We start from the raw sequence: 22,311 nt of genomic DNA, 5'->3' as shown, positions 1-22,311 counted from the left end.
GATGCGTGCCATCTGCCGATGGGCTGTCGTGTACAACCCGAGCAACGGCCGGGCCTTGCGTGCCAACGACGGGCCCTGAACCTTCGCGCGGCTGCTGCTCTTAGTTACCCTTGCCATCGAGCGTGAGAGTAGAGCAAGGACTCTCTATCCTGATCTGGGGTTTCATCACGGTTGGACACGATGTTGTCTTGTGAAGCACATAGAAAATTCGGCAAAAGAAATAACATATGTTTGCAACCCAGTTTTGTTCTCAGATGCATGCAAGATGTACAAGCAAGCGAAAAAGTACGAGTTGTGTAAGGCCGAGGTCCGCAATGTCACGCCGGTAGCGGTACCCACACACTGCTCCCTACGCATGCATGGTTTTCTCTCTAGTAACTAGCATGTTTGGTGAATGTGTGAAGTCCTGCTAGTACCAACAGAGAAGGAAAATCGCCACTAAACCTCATTTTTAGATAAATGGAACCAATTTAGTAAACTTGGGAAGCCGACAGTGTGTCGCCACCAATTTCTTTTATAAGATGGTTGTGTGTGCGTGCCTGTGGTGGTCGTGAATGGTGTGCTCATGCTATGGGTATGCTTTTTTTTAATAAATCAGAAGTTCATACATAAAAAAAACCGAACTTAAAAATATCTTATAAAAGAAATGTTTGTATGCAAAACTCATATGTGAAAAATGTGTTTTCTGTGTGAGTGTAAGCCAACACCACAAGATCAGAAGAGTAAAAAGTAATATAATGAAACCGAAAAATGTTCATTCAACAAACAGAGTACTCCGATGTATACGAAAATCTCAAATTCCTCCCGTTTCTAGGAAAAATAAAATAAACGAATGTCATTTTTTTAAAGTTTGAAGTTTATTTAAAAATTGTTTTTTTCTTTTGAAGAATAAAACAAAGAACTTCAAATTAAAATAACAGAGAAGTTCAACTTGTGGATTAAAAATAGATTTTCTCCGATTCTAGGAAGACCTAGAAGTTCAACTTTAAATAACTAAGCAAATATAAGTAATGAAGCGATTACAAAACTCAAAATTCCCCATTAATAAAAAAATGAACTAAGAAGTTCAAATTCAAATAACACAGTAGTGCAATTTTTGTAATTCATGAAGAAATCAAAAGGCGTCACATAAAAAATGTTAATTCAAATAAAAATAAGTTTAACTTTTAAACATAGAGCGCTTCAAAATTTCGTAAAAAAGATTAAAAAATAAACCAAGAAGTCCATATTAAAAAGATGGAGAAGTTCGATTATTATAGAAAACTCAGATTTTCCTCGTTATTAAAGAATGGAAATAAGAAGTTCAAAAATAAAATAACGAGAAGTTCAACTTTTTAAAAATAGAGCGTTTAAAAAATTTCAAAAAAAAAAGATTAAGAAAAAAATAAACCAAGAAGTCCATATTAAATAGATGGAGAAGTTCGATGATTATAGAAAACTCAGATTTTCCTCGTTATTAAAGAATGGAAATAAGAAGTTAAAAAATAAAATAACGAGAAGTTCAACTTTTTAAAAATAGAGCGTTTAAAAAATTTCAAAAAAAAAAGATTAAGAAAAAAATAAACCAAGAAGTCCATATTAAATAGATGGACTTGTTCGATGATTATAGAAAACTCAGATTTTCCTCGTTATTAAAGAATGGAAACGAGAAGTTCAAAAATAAAATAACAAGAATTTCAACTTTTTAAAAATAGAACGTTTTAAAAATTTCATAAAAAAGATTAAAAAAAAACCAGGAAGTTCAATTTAAAAAGATGGAGAAGTTCGATGATTATAAAAAACTCAGATTTTCCTCATTATTAAAGAATGGAAATAAGAAGTTCAAAAATTAAATAACAAGAAGTTCAACTTTAAAAATAGAGCGCTTCAAAATTTCATAAAATAGATTAAGAAAAAAAAACCAGGAAGTCCATATTAAAAAGATGGAGAAGTTCGATGATTATAGAAAACTCGCATTTCCCTCGTTATTAAAGATTTGGAAACAAGAAGTTCAAAAATAAAATAACAAGAAGTTCAACTTTTAAAAATAGAGCACTTCGGAATTCATAAAAAAAGATTAAGAAAATCAGATTAATATTTATAAAAAACTCAGATATTTTCACACAACCGATAGAAGTTCAGATTGATAACTGGCATAAGTTCACGTCTACACGGTGTGTATTTTGTATTAAAAAGAATAAAAAGGCAAAGACTAAAATTTTGTTTTTTATAAGTTCAAGTCCTCGGTCGAAGAAAGGTAAAAAAAAATTATTGTGAGAGAGTTTTGTACAAAAGGAATATCATTTGTGCAACACTGACGAATGGATTAGAAAATTACAAATGAAAATACGTCACAGAAGTTCAACGTGAAAACAGAACGAAGTTCAACTACCATGCTGAATTTATTTTAGATGAAAAACTTTTAAAATCATCGCGACTATGAAAAAACGATCAACACGGGAAAGTTGTGTGCTTACAGCAACTTTCCACCGGTATATTACTTGCTTAATTCCGGTGAGTGGATGGAGAGCTACGAGCAGTGGATGCAGAGCTACGAGCAAAAAAATCACGTGAAAAACAGAGTGAAGTTCAGGTACACGTGCCGAGAAGTTCAGGTTCTTCACGCGGTGCATTTTCGAAGAATCTGTTTCGCGATAAAGACAGAACGAATGATCTCGCCGTTTTCGAAATTACATGAAAGCGGCTAGGAATCAGAGAAAACCAACAACATGGAAAAGTTTCACATTTTCCGTAGCTTTTCAGCGGTATATTATTTGCCTCATTCCGATAAAGTTTGTATAAATTATGAGGAAAATACGTTTTTAGCCATTTTGAAAATTGACTTAAAACCGTAGGGAATTGGGAGAAACAATATATACAAAAAGGTTTCGCATTTGTTCAAGCTTTCCAACGCCATATCATTTGCTGTATTCGGACGTACGGTTAAAAATTAGCTCGAAAATACGAACTCGATAGAACTTGTATCGTTTTCTACATTACTTTTAAATCGTTGAAAATTAGAAAAAACTTTTAACATGAAAAAGTAGCGCATTTTATAAGCTTTCCAACGCCATATTATTTGCCTCAATTGGATTTGCCGTTTAGAAATGTCATCGAAAATACGAACTCGGGTGTTCCGTTTGCGAAATTCTACGATTTTCCAAATTACTCTTTATCCATAGGGAAATAGAGAAAACTTTCAACATATGGAAGGAGCGGTTTTGCAGCAGCTTTCCAACGCCGTATTATTTGCCTCATTCCGATAGACGGTTTAAAAATGCGATCGAAAATACGATTCACGTTTTTTGTATAAGGAAAAAAACGGTTATCAAAACTGCTCTTAAACCGCTTACATTTTGCCAAAAAATTAACTTGGGTCATGATACTGGTGTCCATAGCTTTCCAACGGTATATCGCAAGCCCCGTCTGGGCAATGTTGGCGGAAGTTCAACCTAGCACTGGGAGAAGTTCAGGTCGAACAACTCAGGCAGTAAAATTTAAAAAAAAAATGCAATTTCATCACGACTCGAGAGCAAAATCCGCCAACGAGGGAGATTCCTATTTAAAATCGGTATTTAGTTGCTAAAAACGTTCCTAGATTACACTAACATCATATAGAACACGACTAACAAGAATAATTCACGGGGGAAGCCACGGTTGCGAAGATAGCCCGAAGGCCGGGTTCGTACAGAGGGAAGTTCAGACGCGTTACTCAGGCAGTTCAGGTTGTGATCAGAATATTATTCTGATCCCGTGATCAGAATACTGTTTATAGGACGGCAGTTTGGGACACCTAGGTGCCCAAGCTCCTTGATTTTCCACCACTCGATTGCATTTAGATGTGTGCTATTCCAACGGTTATCTGTATTAACGCATTAATCGCTAATTGGATACCATAAATAAGGCTCATGTGCACCACGCATGGGAATTATTCTGTAGTAGAAAAAAGGAAAGAGAATGGCATGCATGTTAACATTGCATATTTGGAGTCATTAATAGAAATAGGAGAGAGAGAGAGAGAAATCAGAAATAAATGCCTCTTGATTTGTATATATTCATGTTCTTAGGTATATGGAGATATTTTTCATGCGTATAATAATAGGAGGTATATGGTATTATTATGTGGGACATATTTTCCAATGTTACCGAATTTAAACAAATGGTATTAATGTGTTCAAGGAGAATAATTCGTAGTTCACTTTTTTGCGGGTTCGTAGTTCACATATTAGACCAAAAATCTCAAGCATATCCATAAATTTCACATACCCACTGTTGTATTGTGGCTGTAACATTTCCCCGCTTTTATTATCCGATACCTATTACAAAACTATTGTGCAAAAATGCAATGCATTCTTTTTTCACATTAGAAAAGCATGCCAAGGAATCGAATACCCACAAATAATTTTAAATATTGTGGGTATGTCATATCCAATGCATTTTACATTATAAAAGTAAATAACTGTGATATACCCATAAACCATATTCCATAAAATATATACCCATTTTATGTGACACACGTAGCAATCATATAGCGCAAAAATAAAAAGTTGTTATATTTAAAATATATAAAGATTGGTATAACCAGAAAACTAGCAAAACTATCGACATACCTAGAAATTAACAACACACAATATAAAAAATGACATACCCATCAGTTCTTTATACATAGTGGAGAGTATGTGATACGTAAGATAAATATATCATACAAAAAATGGCTATCTAGTAATTAGGATATAACATAATTTTTGTGTGGGGATAGAATATAACGTCCATACGGAAATTTGAGACTCAATGTAAATGTTTTCAGAAATTAGAAGGTATAATATGCCCACATATGTTTAAGACTTTTAAGAAAATTATAAGGTATCATATACCCACAATACGAGACCATACGTATGTGGGTATATGTTTTTTCATCGAGCCCAACATATCGTGTATCTCCATCAGTTCTTTATATATAGTGGAGAGTATGTGATATCTATGATAAATATATCATACAAAAAATATGCCTATACAATAATTAGGATATATTTTCCATTATTATGCTGGGATAGAATATAATGTCCATGTGGAAGTGCGCAAGTATCATAAACACACGTATAATGTCATGGGTACGAACCTACATATGAAGTGGAATGACCGTTCCATACTCACAAATATTTCTTGGGTATATCAATTTTGGCTATGTAATTTTTGAGTATGTCACACCTTAATTATCATCTTGGTGTACATAATTTTTGGGAGAAATATTTCTTAGGTATATCATTTCTCTTTATCATACCTCGGGTATATCATTTTTGGGATGTATATTTCTTTGGTATATCATTTTCATCTATCGTACCTTGGGTATATCAAGCATGTCGTTTCTATTATGGTATGTATTTTTATTTTTAAAAGATTCAAAGGACGATCATGCATGGAACGGAAGTTATGGATGCATGTATTGTTTGGAAACAAATGCATGCGTGCTAGTATCACATATGGAAAATCTTGCATGCAAAATTTAATGGGTTTGAATCCACGAGGTATTAATGAAAATCCAGCTAGGTGCCCAGGCACCTAGGTGCACCAAACATTTTACCTATATATATATATACTTTATATATATAGACACACACACACACTCCACTAAAACTCCACTGACCTAGCCGATCCCCTAAAGTTAGCAGAGTAAACCTAAATTTGCACAAATTCAATCAAATTTAAACGAAAGATGACACATTTAAACATAAGTTCAACACATAAAGTCCTCGCAACCGAACATTAAACACACATCTAAACTAAAACTAAACTTAAAGTAATTTCGGCTGAAGTGGAGGTCGAGCCAATCCTTCGGGGTGAGGTCACCCTCGGTGAGAGCTGGGTCCGGCCCGGTGTCGACGTCGTCAGGAAAGACCCTTCGCCACTCCTCGACGTCGATCTCGTCGCCGCCGCCCTCGTCGTCGGAGATGATGATGACTTCGCCGTCATTGACGGCGAAGATCGCCCGCTCCGCCTCCACTACCTCCGGGTACTGCTGGCCGAGCTCATCCATGTAGGCCTTGTCGGCGGCCTCGACCTCGAGGCGCTCCCTCACCTCCCGGTCCTCCCGCGCCATCCGAGCGGTCACCACCCCCGGCTCCGGGGGACGAGGTGGACCGGAGCCGTTCTGAAGGGGAAATTGACCCTCGCGTCACGGCCGTGTAACGGGACTTTGCCATCGGTCGTATTCCATGGCCGGGAGCTCGGCTGTATGGAAGGAGCCGACCCACTTCCGCTTGTGGGTCTCGTGGTTGGTGATTTCGGCCACCCACATCCCCCACGACCGTTGCCGGACACCGAGGTAGGTCCTTCTCGGCGGCTGCGGCAGAGGGAGGTCCGGGAAGTCTTCAAATCGGGTGATGGGCGTGGCGGCGAGCGGATCGGCCCAGAGGCGGCGGCTCGAGGAATTTGCCATGGGCGACGACCCACATGCATGGCGGCGTGGATCCGCGCTACGGGTCGGCAGAGGGGACCGGCGGCCACCCTGTCTGGCCATCGGGATGAGAGGGGGCGACGGATCGGGGCAGGGGACGCGCCGGTGGTAGGGCGATGGGGATAAGAGGAGGCGGAGGAGAGGAAGAAAGAGGGCAATAATTTTACTCGGCCGCCGCAAGCCAGAGTAAATATAAGGAGATGAATAGGGATGGAGTAAAAAATTTACTCCACTAACGTTTATAAAGGATCGGCTAGGTGCGGTTTAGAGAAGAAAAAAAGTTAAATTTACTTTGTTACGCCCGGATGTGGGAACGGTTAGAAATGCCCTAAAAAGATGTAAATAAAGGGAAAAGTTCAAAAGCATTATTCACAATTGTGAGTTTTTCCATTTTTCTCAGGACAAGTATAGAACCTGATCTTTTCAAAGGTCCGTTTTAATAAATACCTCCACATTTCTTTGAAAACTTAGCCATCTACTCTTTTTATGTTGCTGGTTGTGGCTTTATTTTCGCCTTTTTTTTTCATTTTTGCTCCTTCGGCGAGCTATACTGAACTGCAGACTTTGTTTGGATTTTAATAAGATGGCCGCATGCATCGTTCTGATGCACAGGCTGATAGAGGCAAAGGTGTCCCATCTCTCGATGAGATGGCGGCTATCGTTTTGGAGGAAGTCGACTTTGACGATCCGACTACGAACGTGCGAGGACGTCGCGCCTTAGCAATCGCTAAACCAACTCCGAGAGGTTATTGACCACACCGGAGCACGATCAACCTGACCACGAAGGTCAGTTTCCTGCAGGCAAACGAAGAATGAGCAAGAAATTAAGATTGCAATCTGGATATTGCGAATATAAGAGGAAAGCTTTATTGATCAAGGTGGGGTTCTGTGACGCCTTTGTCTGGTCGTTGAACACAAACGAAGTACGCGAAGTTGCAGCTATGGCGAACTTTAATCTAAACAAAACCCAAAGTCTAAACGATGCCCTAAGGCTGTATATATGGAGGAGAGAGGGGGGAATTTCGTGGCCCTTGGAGGAGGGGTCCGAAACCAACCCTAACTCTTGTTTCCCCACACATACGGACTCTAAAAACTGCCTATAATCAAGTATTTCGAAATTACATGGGCCTGGCCCAAAAATAAGGTGACGCAACACCTAGAATATCCTCTGGACGAAATTTATGAAGTGGCATCTTGTATATTTGTCCAAGGCTTCATGCACTCATTATTGTGGCTTCAAAGTCCTGGAATCATCACTTGTAACTCCGTTCTTGTTCCCCTTGCGCATGCCATCATCTCCATGCTTGAACTTGCTCCAAGGTTCATCTTTCTTGTCCAAGCTAGGCCCTTCATTTGTAAGCAAAAAAAATGTATCCAATTTAAGCAGCATCATATTCTCATGAACATTAGAATCGTTACCAAGAAACGAAAGTACCTGATAATTCAATTGGCGTGTGCGAGCTCTAGTAATTGGTCCAGTATGTATAACAGCAGGGGCTGTGGGTGTAACAATGGTATTGATGTCCTCATCATCCTCCCCTTCTTGAAATGAAGTCGTCCTCGACGAAAGCTCATCTTCCTCTCCCAAATAAGGCTTCAAATCTGCAATGTTAAAAGTGGGACTAACCCCAAAATCTGCAGGCAGCTCAAGTTTATATGCATTATCATTTATTTTCTCTAACACCTTAAAAGGACAATCAACACGTGGCATTAGCTTTGATTTGCGCAAATTAGAAATCTATCCTTACGCAAATGTAACCAAACAAGATCTCCAGGTGCAAACACAACATGTTTTCTACCCTTATCTCCAGCAAGTTTATATTTAGCATTCATACGCTCAATGTTTTCCTTAGTTAACTCATGCATTTTTAAAATCAATTCAACACATTCTTTAGCATCAAAATTAACCTTCTCCAAAGATGGAAGAGGCAACAAATCAATAGGTGCACGAGGTAGGAAACCATACACAATTTCAAAAGGCACATCTTAGTAGTAGAATGCAATGAACGATTATAAGCAAATTCAATATAAGGCAAGCATTCTTTCCACATTTTCTTATTATTCTTCAAAACAACCCTAAGCATAGTAGAAATTGTTGTATTGACTACTTCAATTTGACCATCAGTTTGGGGGTGACAAGTAGTACTAAAAAGCAGTTTAGTCCCCAACTTAGCCCATAAACATCTCCAAAAGTGGCTAAGAAATTTAGTATCACGATCTGAAACAATAGTATTTGGCACACCATGCAAGCGAATAATTTCACGAAAGAACAAATCAGCAACATTAACAGCATCATCGCTTTTATGAAATGGTATAAAGTGTGCCATTTTCGAGAATCTATCCACGACAACAAATATGCTATCCCTCCCATTCTTTGTGCGAGGTAAACCTAAAACAAAGTCCATAGATATATCCTCCCAAGGAACATAGGTACAGGCAAAGGCATATAGTGCAGCGAGCAACAAAACGCTCAACATCCCGTCTCATGTTTGGCCAAAAGAAATGTGTAGCAAGTACGTCCTCCGTCTTCTTCACGCCACAATGTCCCATTAATCCTCCTCCATGCGCCTCGTGCAACAACAAAAGACGAACGGAGCTAGCTGGAATGCATAGCTTGTTAGCACGAAACACAAATCCATCATTAATGATGAACTTGTTCCACGTTCTTCCTTCTTTACAATTCTGCATTACATCTTTAAAATCAGCATCATGCACATATTGATCTTTGATGGTCTCCAAACCAAATATTTTGAAGTCAAGTTGTGAAAGCATAGTATAGCGACGAGACAATGCATCAGCAATAACATTTTCTTTACCCTTCTTGTGTTTAATGACATAAGGGAAAGTCTCAATGAATTCAACCCATTTAGCATGTCTGCGATTCAGTTTAGCTTGACTTTTAATATGTTTCAAAGATTCATGATCAGAATGTATAACAAATTCTTTGGGCCATAAATAATGTTGCCATGTTTCTAAAGTCCGAACAAGAGCATATAATTCTTTATCATAAGTAGAATAATTCAGACTAGGCCCACTCAATTTTTCAGAAAAGTATGCAACAGGTTTGCCATCTTGTAATAACACACCTCCTAACCCAATTCCACTAGCATCACATTCAAGCTCAAAAGTCTTATTAAAATCAGGAAGTTGGAGTAAAGGAGCATGTGTCAACTTATCTTTCAATACCGTGAAGGCTTCTTCCTGTGCGGTACCCCAAACAAAAGGTACATCCTTCTTTGTAAGCTCGTTGAGAGGTGCATCAATGGTGCTGAAATCTCTCACGAAACGCCTATAGAAACCATCGAGGCCAAGGAAACTCCTCACTTGTGTGACCGTTTTGGGTCGCGGCCAACTCTCAATAGCTTCAATCTTGGCTTTATCAACTTCAATTCCCTGTGGAGTAACAACATAGCCAAGAAAAGATACTCGGTCGGTGCAGAAGGTGCACTTCCCAAGGTTACCAAACAAACGTGCATCACGTAGATGTGACGCCCCCGATTCAATCATACACTAATCATACACACAAACATGTACGATCAAGATCAGGGACTCACGGGAAGATATCACAACACAACTCTAAAAATAAAATAAGTCATACAAGCATCATAATACAAGCCAGGGGCCTCGAGGGCTTGAATACAAGTGCTCGATCATAGACGAGTCAGCGGAAGCAACAATATCTGAGTACAAACATAAGTTAAACAAGTTTGCCTTAAGAAGGCTAGCACAAACTGGGATACAGATCGAAAGAGGCGCAAGCCTCCTGCCTGGGATCCTCCTAAACTACTCCTGGTCGTCGGCGGCCTGAACTTAGTAGTAGGCACCCTCGGTGTAGTAGGGGTCGTCGTCGATGGTGGCGTCTAGCTCCTGGGCTCCAGCATCTGGTTGCGACAACCAGGTAGAAGGGAAAGGGGGAAAAGAGGGAGAAAAGCAACCATGAGTACTCATCCAAAGTACTCGCAAGCAAGGATCTACACTACATATGCATGGGTATATGTGTAAAGAGGCAATATCGATGGACTGAACTACAAAATGACAGAATAAGAGGGGGATAGCTAGTCCTGTCGAAGACTACGCTTCAGGCAGCCTCCATCGTGCAGCATGTAGAAGAGAGTAGATGGTAAGTTCACCAAGTAGCATCGCATAGCATAATCCTACCCGGCGATCCACTCCTCGTCGCCCTGTGTGAGAGCGATCACCGAGTTATATCTGGCACTTGGAAGGGTGTGTTTTATTAAGTATCCGGTTCTAGTTGTCATAAGGTCAAGGTACAACTCCAAGTCGTCCTGTTACCGAAGATCACGGCTATTCGAATAGATAAACTTCCCTGCAGGGGTGCACCACATTACCCAACACGCTCGATCCCATTTGGCCGGACACACTTTCCGGGGTCATGCCCGGCCTCGGAAGATCAACACGTCGCAACCCCATCTAGGAACAACAGAGAGGTCAGCACGCCGGTCTAAATCCTATGCGCGCAGGGGTCTGGGCCCATCGCCCATTGCACACCTGCACGTTGCGTGGACGGCCAGAGAGCAGACCTAGCAACCTCCAATTCAAAGGAAGTTGCGTTACATGGTCCAACCCGGCGCGCGTCGCTCAGTCGCTAACGTCACGAAGGCTTCGACTGATACCATGACGTCGAGTGCCCATAACTGTTCCCGCGTAGCTGGTTAGTGCGTATAGGCCAGTGGCCAGACTCAGATCAAATACCAAGATCTCTAAGCGTGTTAAGTATCCGCGAACGCCGACCAGGGCCAGGCCCACCTCTCTCCTAGGTGGTCTCAACCTGCCTGTCGCTCCGCCAGAAAGTAACAGTCGGGGGCCATCGGGAACCCAGGCCCACCTCTACCGAGATGGAGCCACCTGCCCCTTCAGCCCCCATCTCCGAACAGTATAATAAGTAATGTAACAGTATAAAGTATATAGCATATGCCTGTGATCACCTCCCAAAGTGATCACAGCCCAGTAGTATAGCATGGCAGGCGGACAAGAGTGTAGGGCCACTGATGGAATACTTGCATCCTATACTAAGCATGTAGGATTGCAGGTAAAGGTAACAACAATAGTAGCAAGGATAGGCTATGCATCAGGATAGGATTAACGGAAAGCAGTAACATGCTACAGTACTCTAATGCAAGCAGTAGAGAGAAGAATAGGCGATATCTGGTGATCAAGGGGGGGCTTTCCTGGAAGCTCAGCCGAGACGGAGGGGTGGTCAACACCGTAGTCATACTGGGTAGCAGCGGCGTCGGTCTCGGTGTCTAGCGAGAGAAGAGGGGGAAGAAACAATAAATATAAAAGCAAACATATGCTTGACACAACAATGAACGGTGCTAGGTGTGCCCTAACGCGGTAGTAGGTGATACCGGCGAAGGGGGGAAACATCCGGGAAAGTATTCCCGGTGTTTCGCGTTTTCGGACAGATGAACCGGAGGGAGATAGTTGCGTGTTTGCTATGCTAGGGATGTGTAGCAGACGAACGGGCTGCGTATTCGAAATCGTCTCGTCATTCTGAGCAACTTTAATGTACACAATATTTTCATCCGAGCTACGGTTTATTCTATATTAATTTGAAAAGACTTAATCAAATTTTAAATTATTATTATTAAATTAATTCGAAAATAGCATTATTGCATCAGCACGACGCCAGCATGACGTCAGCAGTCAACAGAGGTGTTGACTGGGTCGCTGATGTGTGGGTCCCGCATGTCATTGACTGTTAACTAACTAACCAGGTTAATTAGTTTAGTTAACAGATTAGTTAAGTTAATTAACAATAGTTAATTAGGTTAATTAGTTATTAGATTAATAAAACACAATTAATTTAATTAATTAATATTTTTATTTATTTATTTATTTAATTCTCTTTTTCTTAATAAAACGTTCTGGGGGCTGGGCCCCGTTTGGCAGCGGCCTAATGTTGGAAATATGCCCTAGAGGCAATAATAAAATGGTTATTATTATATTTCCTTGTTCATGATAATTGTCTATTGTTCATGCTATAATTGTGCTATCCGGAAATCGTAATACATGTGTGAACACATAGACCATAACATGTCCCTAGTAAGCCTCTAGTTGACTAGCTCGTTGATCAATATATGGTTACGGTTTCCTGACCATGGACATTGGATGTCATTGATAACGGGATCACATCATTAGGAGAATGATGTGATGGACAAGACCCAATCCTAAGCATAGCACTAGATCGTGTAGTTCGTTTGCTAAAGCTTTTCTAATGTCAAGTATCATTTCCTTAGACCATGAGATCGTGCAACTCCCGGATACCGTAGGAATGCTTTGGGTGTACCAAACGTCACAACGTAACTGGGTGGCTATAAAGGAGCACTGCAGGTATCTCTGAAAGTGTCTGTTGGGTTGGCACTGATCGAGACTGGGATTTGTCACTCCGTATGATGGAGAGGTATCTCTGGGCCCACTCGGTAATGCATCATCATAATGAGCTCAATGTGACTAAGTAGTTAGTCATGGGATCATGCATTATGGAACGAGTAAAGTGACTTGCCGGTAACGAGATTGAACGAGGTATTGGGATACTGATGATAGAATCTCGGGCAAGTAACGTACCGATTGACAAAGGGAATTGTATACGGGATTGCTTGAATCCTCGACATCATGGTTCATCCGATGAGATCATCGTGGAACATGTGGGAGCCAACATGGGTATCCAGATCCCGCTGTTGGTTATTGGCTAGAGAGCGGTCTCGGTCATGTCTGCATGATTCCCGAACCCATAGGGTCTACACACTTAAGGTTCGATGACGCTAGGGTTATAAGGAAGATTTGTATGTGGTTACCAAATGTTTTTCGGAGTCCCGGATGAGATCCCGGACGTCACGATGAGTTCCGGAATGGTCCGGAGGTGAAGATTTATATATGGGAAGTCATCATACGGTCACCGGAAATATTCGGGGGTATACCGGTATTGTACCGGGACCATCGGAGGGGTTCCGGGGGTCTGCCGGGAGGGTCCACCTGCCCCGGAGGGCCTTATGGGCTGTAGGTGAAAGGGAACCAGCCGCTAAGTGGGCTGGGCGCCATCCCCCCTTAGGGCCCATGCGCCTAGGGTTGGGGGGAACCCTAAAGGGGGCGCCCCCCTTGCTTGGGGGGCAAGCCCCCTCCCCCCTTGGCCGCCGCCCCCCCTCTAGATCTCATCTACAGGGGCCGGCCCCCTTCCCCCTTCTCCCTATAAATAGAGGGGTGGAGGGAGGGCTGCAGCACCACATCCAAGGCACAGCCCCTCCCCTCCCCAACACCTCTCCTCCTCCGCGTGAGCTTGGCGAAGCCCTGCCAGAGAACTGCCACTCCATCACCACCACGCCGTCGTGCTGCTGTTGGAGCCCTCTTCCTCAACCTCTCCCTCCTCCTTGCTGGATCAAGGTGCGGGAGACGTCACCGAGCTGCACGTGTGTTGAATGCGGAGGTGCCGTTGTTCGGCGCTAGGATCGGAATCCACCGCGATCTGAATTGCTACGAGTACGACTCCCTCATCCGCGTTCTTGCAACGCTTCCGTCTCGCGATCTTCAAAGGTATGAAGATGCACTCCCCTCTCGTTGCTAGTAAAATCCATAGATTGATCTTGGTGATGCGTAGATTTTTTTTTAATTTCTGCAACGATCCCCAACAGTGGCATCATGAGCTAGGTCTATGCGTAGTTTCTATGCACGAGTAGAACACAAGTTGTTGTGGGCGTCGATTTTGTCAATTTACTTGCCGTTACTAGTCTTATCTTGATTCGGCGGCATCGTGGGATGAAGCGGCCCGGACCGACCATACACGTACGCTTACGTGAGACAGGTTCCACCGACTGACATGCACTACTTGCATAAGGTGGCTAGCGGGTGTCTGTCTCTCCCACTTTAGTCGGATCGGATTCGATGAAAAGGGTCCTTATGAAGGGTAAATAGAAATTGGCATATCACGTTGTGGTTTTGGCGTAGGTAAGAAACATTCTTGCTAGAAACCTATAGCAGCCACGTAAAAATTTGCAACAACAATTAGAGGACGTCTAACTTGTTTTTGCAGCATGTGTCATGTGATGTGATATGGCCAGAAGAATGTGATGAATGATATATGTGATGTATGAGATTGATCATGTTCTTGTAATAGGAATCACGACTTGCATGTCGATGAGTATGACAACCGGCAGGAGCCATAGGAGTTGTCTTAATGTATTTATTACCTGCGTGTCAACTGAAACGTCATGTAATTACTTTACTTTATTGCTAACCTTAGCCATAGTAGTAGAAGTAATGGTTGGCGAGACAACTTCATGAAGACACGATGATGGAGATCATGGTGTCATGCCGGTGACGATGATGAACATGGCGCCCCAAGATGGAGATCAAAAGGAGCAAAATGATATTGGCCATATCATGTCACTATTTGATTGCATGTGATGTTTATCATGTTTTACATCTTATTTGCTTAGAACGACGGTAGCATAAATAAGATGATCCCTCGCTAAAATTTCAAGAAAGTGTTCCCCCTAACTGTGCACCGTTGCGAAGGTACGTTGTTCCGAAGCACCACGTGATGATCGGGTGTGATAGGTTCTAACATTCGCATACAACGGGTGTAAGCCAGATTTACACACGCAATACACTTAGGTTGACTTGACGAGCCTAGCATGTACAGACATGGCCTCGGAACACAAGAGACCGAAAGGTCGAACATGAGTCGTACAGCAGATACCCCATTTTACTCTATGAGTTGTTACTCTATGAAGAAAGATTTTGACCATTTTCGAGGATATGAGAAATATGGTCTACGGAAGATTGTGCATCTTAAGGGTGGTAGTACCCTGTGACGAAACTTGACCCTTGGAAAAAGGTAATGATATTCCACGAAGTGGATTTCGAACAAAATAAGTATGAGTTTTATCTTGATATGTTGGATACCCCAAGAATATGAGGGTATGGAGTATTATTGGATGTAAAGGAGGTAGTCTATGAAATTGGAGACGGAGCATGTCTTCGTGTGTTCCCTCTGCGAGGAGTTAAACTATTGGAGTTAAGGGAAAGTTAGCCCCGAGATTTGTAGGACCATACTGAGTTTTGGAGCGTATGGGAGAAGTGGCCAACAAGCTGGAGTCACCCGAAGGACTGTCATGAGTTCATGATGTGTTTCACCTTTCCCAGTTGAAGAAGTGCCATGCAGAGATGGCCAATATTCCCCTGTAAGGACGCTTGACCCTGGAAAGGATAATGATGTTCCATGAAGTGGACTATGGACTTCATAAGTATAAGTTTTTTTTATCTCGGTATGTGGGATACTTCCCCGAGGATGAAGAGATGAATTACTATTGGATATAAGGGAGGTATGATGTTGGAAATATGGATCAATGGAATTCGATGATGAGTCTGAGAAATCATGTCCTAGTGGTGCCAATAGAAGGAAGGAAGACAGTACAATTGGATGGATTTAAGAATACTAGGAAGTTGGATGTTGGATTAAGGATCAGTTTTCCCCAATGATGAGTTCATGGTTTACAAGTGATGAGATGGGCCATAACCCACAGGCCCCAGGACCTGCCAAGAAGAAGCACATTCTTGCTGAAGGAAAGACCCTGGAAGAAGTTACGATTTTATCGACAGACGATTTTATAGGAGTAACGCAAAAACCTGAGAGTTGTGAAGGAACGATAGATGTTTGTTTGGCTTGCAGAATCCATGGATTTATCCGAACTTGGTTCGTCGACAAGAGAAATTCTGCAATGCTTGCAAGGTTGACCGAGTGTTAGAATGCGAGATTCGCTAAACCATATACAAGGTAATGATTTGGGTGTGGGATGGATTGATCACCATACCGACTTACTCTTATTGTTCGCTTTGCTATATGGGATGGTAAATCTGAGTGACTTGCCTATAGTAGAGTGACGACGATCAAACCTTGCTTGAAGCTTAGAATGGTATAAGAATGTTTCCCTTGTACACGGCAGTCCTTGCCAATCGTAGGTTATACGGTGAGGATCAACCAGACCCATTTCCTGCAGGAGAAACCGTAAATTGTTGACCACCATGAGATGTCGATAGTTGTTTAGTATTGGCGCCTGACTCGTCAGCTAAGAAGACCCAGTCATGGAATAACCTTACCAAGATGGAATGGACACAAGAATTGAGGAAAAGGTTATGCCACCACCGGAAGATCCCAGAGAAGGAATTATACTGAAGATCTGAGAAGATTGACACTGTCAACAACAAGGATGGAGTATACGAGTTTGATGGAACCGTAACAATGTTTCTAAGGGTGGTAGCACTGCAGACCCCCTAAGATGATCGATGGATTTTGAGGAGACCCCCAAACCCTAACCTATTTCTTTCTAGCCTCTCCGAATCTCGAGGACGAGATTCATTTTAAGGGTGGTAGGTTTGTAACATCCCAAAATTCTAAATTTTGGAATGTTATAATAAACAGATAGATTGGATTGATTGTTTGATTGATTGACTGAAAGTGAGTGGAATTCGAAATCTTTTGAAAGTTAAATGAGAGGGAATAAAAGGACTTTCCCAAACTTTCATTTTGCTTTTATGATCTCCATGAATTCAAATTATTTTCATCACAAAACCCTGGAGAGAAGATGACATGACTTCTTCCATTTATTTAAATGAAAAGGGGTGTTAAAAATATTTGAATATCATTTGAAAATATTTTCCAATTCTGAAACTTTATGCAACTCAATGATTTTCACGAGAGAAGATAAAATGACTTCTTCAAAACAAATGAAATATGAGTTGGGAGTTTCAAAGGATTAAAAATCAAAGTCCCATTGAAATTATTTTCAATATTGGAGTTATTTGAGTTTTATTCAAATTATTTTTCTCCAAAAACAAAATATACAGAAAATAGGGTAACATGATTCCCTACATCAGAAAATTGGAGAAATAAATTTGAAATCATTTTGGTATTTTTAAAATGATTTTTATTGGATTTTATTAAGGCATCAGCACTGTTTGATTTATTGAAATTTGTGTGGATTTTATTTGACTTTACAAAAATGTTCACGCTGTTGGAAATCTTTTTCTGAAAATTTTGATATATTATATGCCTATATAATATTTTTATTTTTATTTCTTTTTATTTTGTTTGTCGGAGTTAAAAAAAATCTCTTCACCGCCGAACTGGGCCGGCCCCCGCTAGCCGCCAGGCCAGCCCAGCCCAGCGTGCCGCCCCGTCACCCCGCGCGACCGACTCCAGGCGGGAGTCCGCCGCCGCCACGGCTCGCCGGAGCCGTCTCCCCGCCGGACTCCCCCTCTCCTGCCCCCTCCCGCACGCCACCGCGCCGCCCCTCCCCCCTTAAATAGCGCCGCCCCGGGCCCCTCTCTCTCTGCTCCCGCCGTCGCCCGCTCCCGCATAGCCGCCGCCGCCTCGCCCCGTGCTCCACCGGCGCGCTCGGCCGCCGCCACCACCGCCATCGGGTCCGCCGCTCAGCGCCGCCCCTCCCTGTCCACTCCGCCCTCGCCGCGGGCCACCAGAGCCGCCGCTCCGGTCGAGCCCGACCCGCCGCCGCCCTTCTCCAACGCCGGCGAACCCCGCACCGCCGACCCGGTCCGCCGCTGTAAAAAAACCGCCGGTTTTCGATGAAAACCCACCGGTATAAACCGTGAACCGCCCCGGTTTTTTTATTCGTTTTGGTTTTATTAAGAAAACCTAGATCTGTTTTTTTAGGTTTTACTAAACTGCGAACGTCCACTGTTTAGATCCTATAAACGAACGTTCACTATTTAGTTTTTTCTTTTTCTGTTATTTTCGGCCAGGGACCCGTCTGTGAATATTTTATTTACAGATTAGCCCCTGATCTTCAAACATCCATAACTTTTTACTCGTTTGTCCAAATCCAACGAAACCAACGCCCACTTCTTCGTTATGATCTCCTCTATCCAGTAAAACAACTTAAACATGTTTTTGAAAGTTTTAAAATTTGAATTCAAACAGATTTGTATTTGAACTTCTTTTGTTCATAACTTAAGTTTCGTAGCTCCGATTTAGTTGATTCTTTTTGCAAATCGAAGCTCTTGACCTAAACTTTCTGATAAGGCCAAATTCATATAATTTTGGTACTGTTAGAAATTGTTTTATGTTGCAAGAGTTATTTGCTTGGTTTTGATGTTTCCCGAATCGTCTTCTTCGTTCTTCTCGATCTTTTGAGTGATTGCTTATGTGTGGTTACTATTGCTTGCTTGCGATAGATTGAACGGAGTGTGATGAGTAGAGCTATCAAGAGTTTTTAGTGCGGATCATCTTCATCAACATTGCAGGCAAGTAACACTTTGATCATACCCCGTTCATACCCAATTTTTATTGCATTAGATCTGTTTTCCTCAAACACATTGCATGATTAGGATCTAATTAAATTGTGGGTATTGGGAAGTAGTTGAGGTAGTACCTATTACCTGTTTTCTATTCAAACCCTTGGGAGTTACTTCTACGTTGCTTTTATTATTGCCATGCTATGCTCGTAGACGTGGATTGGGTTTGAGTGATATTCATGACAGATGTGAGATGTTTATTAATGGTTCAACTTAAGGTGGCAACTAAAACTCACATCTGGGTGGATTGAGGCACCTGGAGAACCCAGTGATGCCTGTATGTATAAGGTCCGCCACCCAGGCTCAAAGGGATCATAAGATTATTCATGCTAGAAACTTCCGTGTGCAGCCACAAGCTATTATGGGCTCTAGCATAGCTGAGTAGGTTACAGGATCTCTTGAAGAGGTGGACTAGCAGATGTAGGGGAAAGTAGGTGTACCGGTCCATCCAGAGTAAAGAGTGATTGTTTCTGAAAGACTGTGTCTCGGTCATCCGTTTCTCAAACATCATGCAGTGCGAGAATCAAGCGGAGGCGATTGAGTCTTGTGGGGAAAAGTGCGCAAACCTCTGTAGAGTGTACAAACTAATCATGGTTAGCCGTGTCCCCGGTTATGGACATCTTGAGTATCTAGTTCTTGGATTATCCCGTTGATCTCATCACCTTGTTGGTTTAATTAAATTTGTTGGGTTAATGATGATACTTAATTGGGATTGAGATGCTGTCAACCATCTCAATGTTTCACAACCACCATGATAGTGAAATAAAATTTATTCCTTTGAAGTAGGGAAAAATTGGCTTTTCGCAAAAAAATTATAACTATAGAGCTTTTCCACCAGCCATATATGCATGTAGTGATAGTCTTTGTTCATCATTTCTCTATGGTGTGAATTTGCCAGTACATTCAATGTACTGACCCGTTTTCGGGCTGCAACGTTTCATGTTGCAGGATATCTTACGACGAGTAAGTGATACGTTAGGGTTACGATTTCTACACTCAACTTTGCCGTTGGTGTTGATGGGAATCCACAACCTTGTTACTTCCGCTATTTGGATTGAGGTAATGGTATTTACGTTACTTTATACATGACATTTACCTCTGTTATAAATCCTCGAGTACTGTGTGTGTCAGCATACCGATCCAGGGATGACACTTAAGCACAGAGACTTGATCCATTCGGGTCGGGTCGCTACAAGATGGTATCAGAGCACATGTTGACTGTAGGACGTGACCCTAGAAACTGGCAAGCCCATAGGAAGGATTTTCTCTAAAAACTTTCCTTTTCAAAAATATCTTTTACCTCTCTCCCCTTCTGAGTTAATTCAAATATTTCCTTTTAGTGAGACCATACCTTTTTTCCCCTTTTGACCACACGAAGATTCGACTGATGAGACCACTCCAAGAAGGACAAGATACCGGACAACCAAGACCATTTGGAATAAAGAGGATTTTACCATGCATTATGATAATGGAAACTACAATGATTGAAGACTCCGAAGACTGGGAGAATTTGAAGGCTCTGAAGAATTGCCAGATGTGTATGACCTAGGAAGGTTACCCTTATGGAACTTGGCAGACTATGGAAGCTGTCAATACTCGAGAGCAAGGTGTATCGGAGAAAGACCGAAACATGGAGAGTTAGAAACTCAAAGTTTTGTCAAGGAAACCCTAAGGCAGGAGATATCAACTATGGAATGATAGCTCATGGTAATGACAAGAGCAGAAACACGGATACCCATGAGGTTATCGCCCGCTTATGATATTGTCACCGTGCGGACTTAAGCATGCAGATGCATGGAGGTATTGGATGGTAGAAAACTGATGGAGCACCTATCAGCAAGACGAAGTTTTAACCTTAGCTGGTGTATCACCAGGGTCTGGAGCATTACATCAGGAAGTTTAAAGATGAACCTTCAGGAAGCAGTATTCGACAAGTAAGCGTTTCGTGAAGAACTCAGAACCCAGAAGTTGAAAGTAGCCAAGCAGGGAAAGCAAAACCTCGAGATAACGGAGACTCGCCAGGAGCTGAAGGACAGTAGGATCATGGTTCATGTCAAGGATGTTGAGACCCAGAAGTTGGAGCGCAACTCCAGAAATATTAAAGGACGTCACGAGAGACTTCGCGTCAACAGAGATGGGTTGGCAAAAGAACTTGAGAAGGACAAGCATGATTGCAAGAAGCCATCGGAGACATTAACAAGACTTCAAGAGTTTGGCGACTTTGAAGATTATTGACCTTTAGAAGACCAAACCCCTGTTATACCTACGTTAGATGCGACGTTTGTGAGCTGTCATTTGTTTGTTGTTTTTCCGACAGCCACAATAAAAATCTGTCTTTTCAAAAACTATTGTTTGTATTGTGTGCATCCCTCTCGACCTCTCTTATCTCACCCCAAACCCATGGACCCAATAGAGGATGAATGGAGATGAGCTTGTATTTTCTGGACTGATGAGTCAATTGGACACGGTCCGATGGATTCAGAACATGGAGGATCACATGAAGAATAACCCTATAGTCGGAAAACATATGACCCAGCATGCTCTTCAATGTTTTGAAAGAGGTGCTACTACTTGGTGGAGGATGTACCAAACCATCAATGGATGGCAAGAAGTAACCACTTGGAAAGAATTTAAGTGGACTCTACAAAGATCTCGTCTTGTGTCCAAGAAATTGAAGCCTTATGGAAAGGATATGAAGAAACCTTGTGCATACAAGCCTTGTGGAGAAATAGGCCACAACCATAAGGAACACAAGGATGAATGCCCTAATTGTGAAGGAAGTCACCTAGCTGAAGAATGCCCAACTAGGCAGATCACTTGTTTCTTGTGTGAGGGGACTACCCACTACCCTGCTCAGTGTCACATCTACCCCATGGTACAAAGGACTGTCCAGCAGAAGAAAGAAGAAATGAAAAGATCCCTCATGGAAATTTTAGAGGAATCTGTGATGAAGGAAGAGGTGGAGGACACACCCAAAGAAGAACCAAATAAACCCTGCACCAAGTCATGCTATTCATGTGGAGAAGAAGGACACATCTCCCAAAACTGTGTGAATGGGGATTTAGTAGAATTCCCGATAGAGGAAGTAGAGTATGACCCACAGGAAATAGAAGCCCTGATTGGAACGGAAAAGTCCAGGAAGAAAAGTAGATTGGATCCCAGGAACAACCCAATTTCTACAAAGAAATACCTAAATCATATCACATGTTTCAAGTGCAAAAATTCAGGACACTACCACAATGATTGCCCAAAAGGGAAGATGAGGACCCCAGGAGGCTATATAACCACAAGGAAACCCCGAGATATGTCAGAAGTAATATGTTTCCGTTGCGATGAAGCAGGGCACTTTGCCAGAGAATGCCCCAAGGAGACGGAGACTTGTGACAAATAGTTGAGTGCAACGAGAAATATAGTAGTAGTAGTGTGGACATTTCTTTTATTAGTGAAGTGTCGGATTGAGGCATGTAATGGAATGCAGGAGATTGTAATAAATTGAGAATCAATAAAGTTAGCATCATTGGTATTGATTTGGATTCTATGAGTTGTTA

The sequence above is a fragment of the Aegilops tauschii genome, chromosome 1 (genome assembly GCF_002575655.3).
Source record: "Aegilops tauschii subsp. strangulata cultivar AL8/78 chromosome 1, Aet v6.0, whole genome shotgun sequence".
Lineage (NCBI taxonomy): Eukaryota > Viridiplantae > Streptophyta > Magnoliopsida > Poales > Poaceae > Aegilops > Aegilops tauschii.
Note: the sequence above shows the minus strand (reverse complement) of the source record.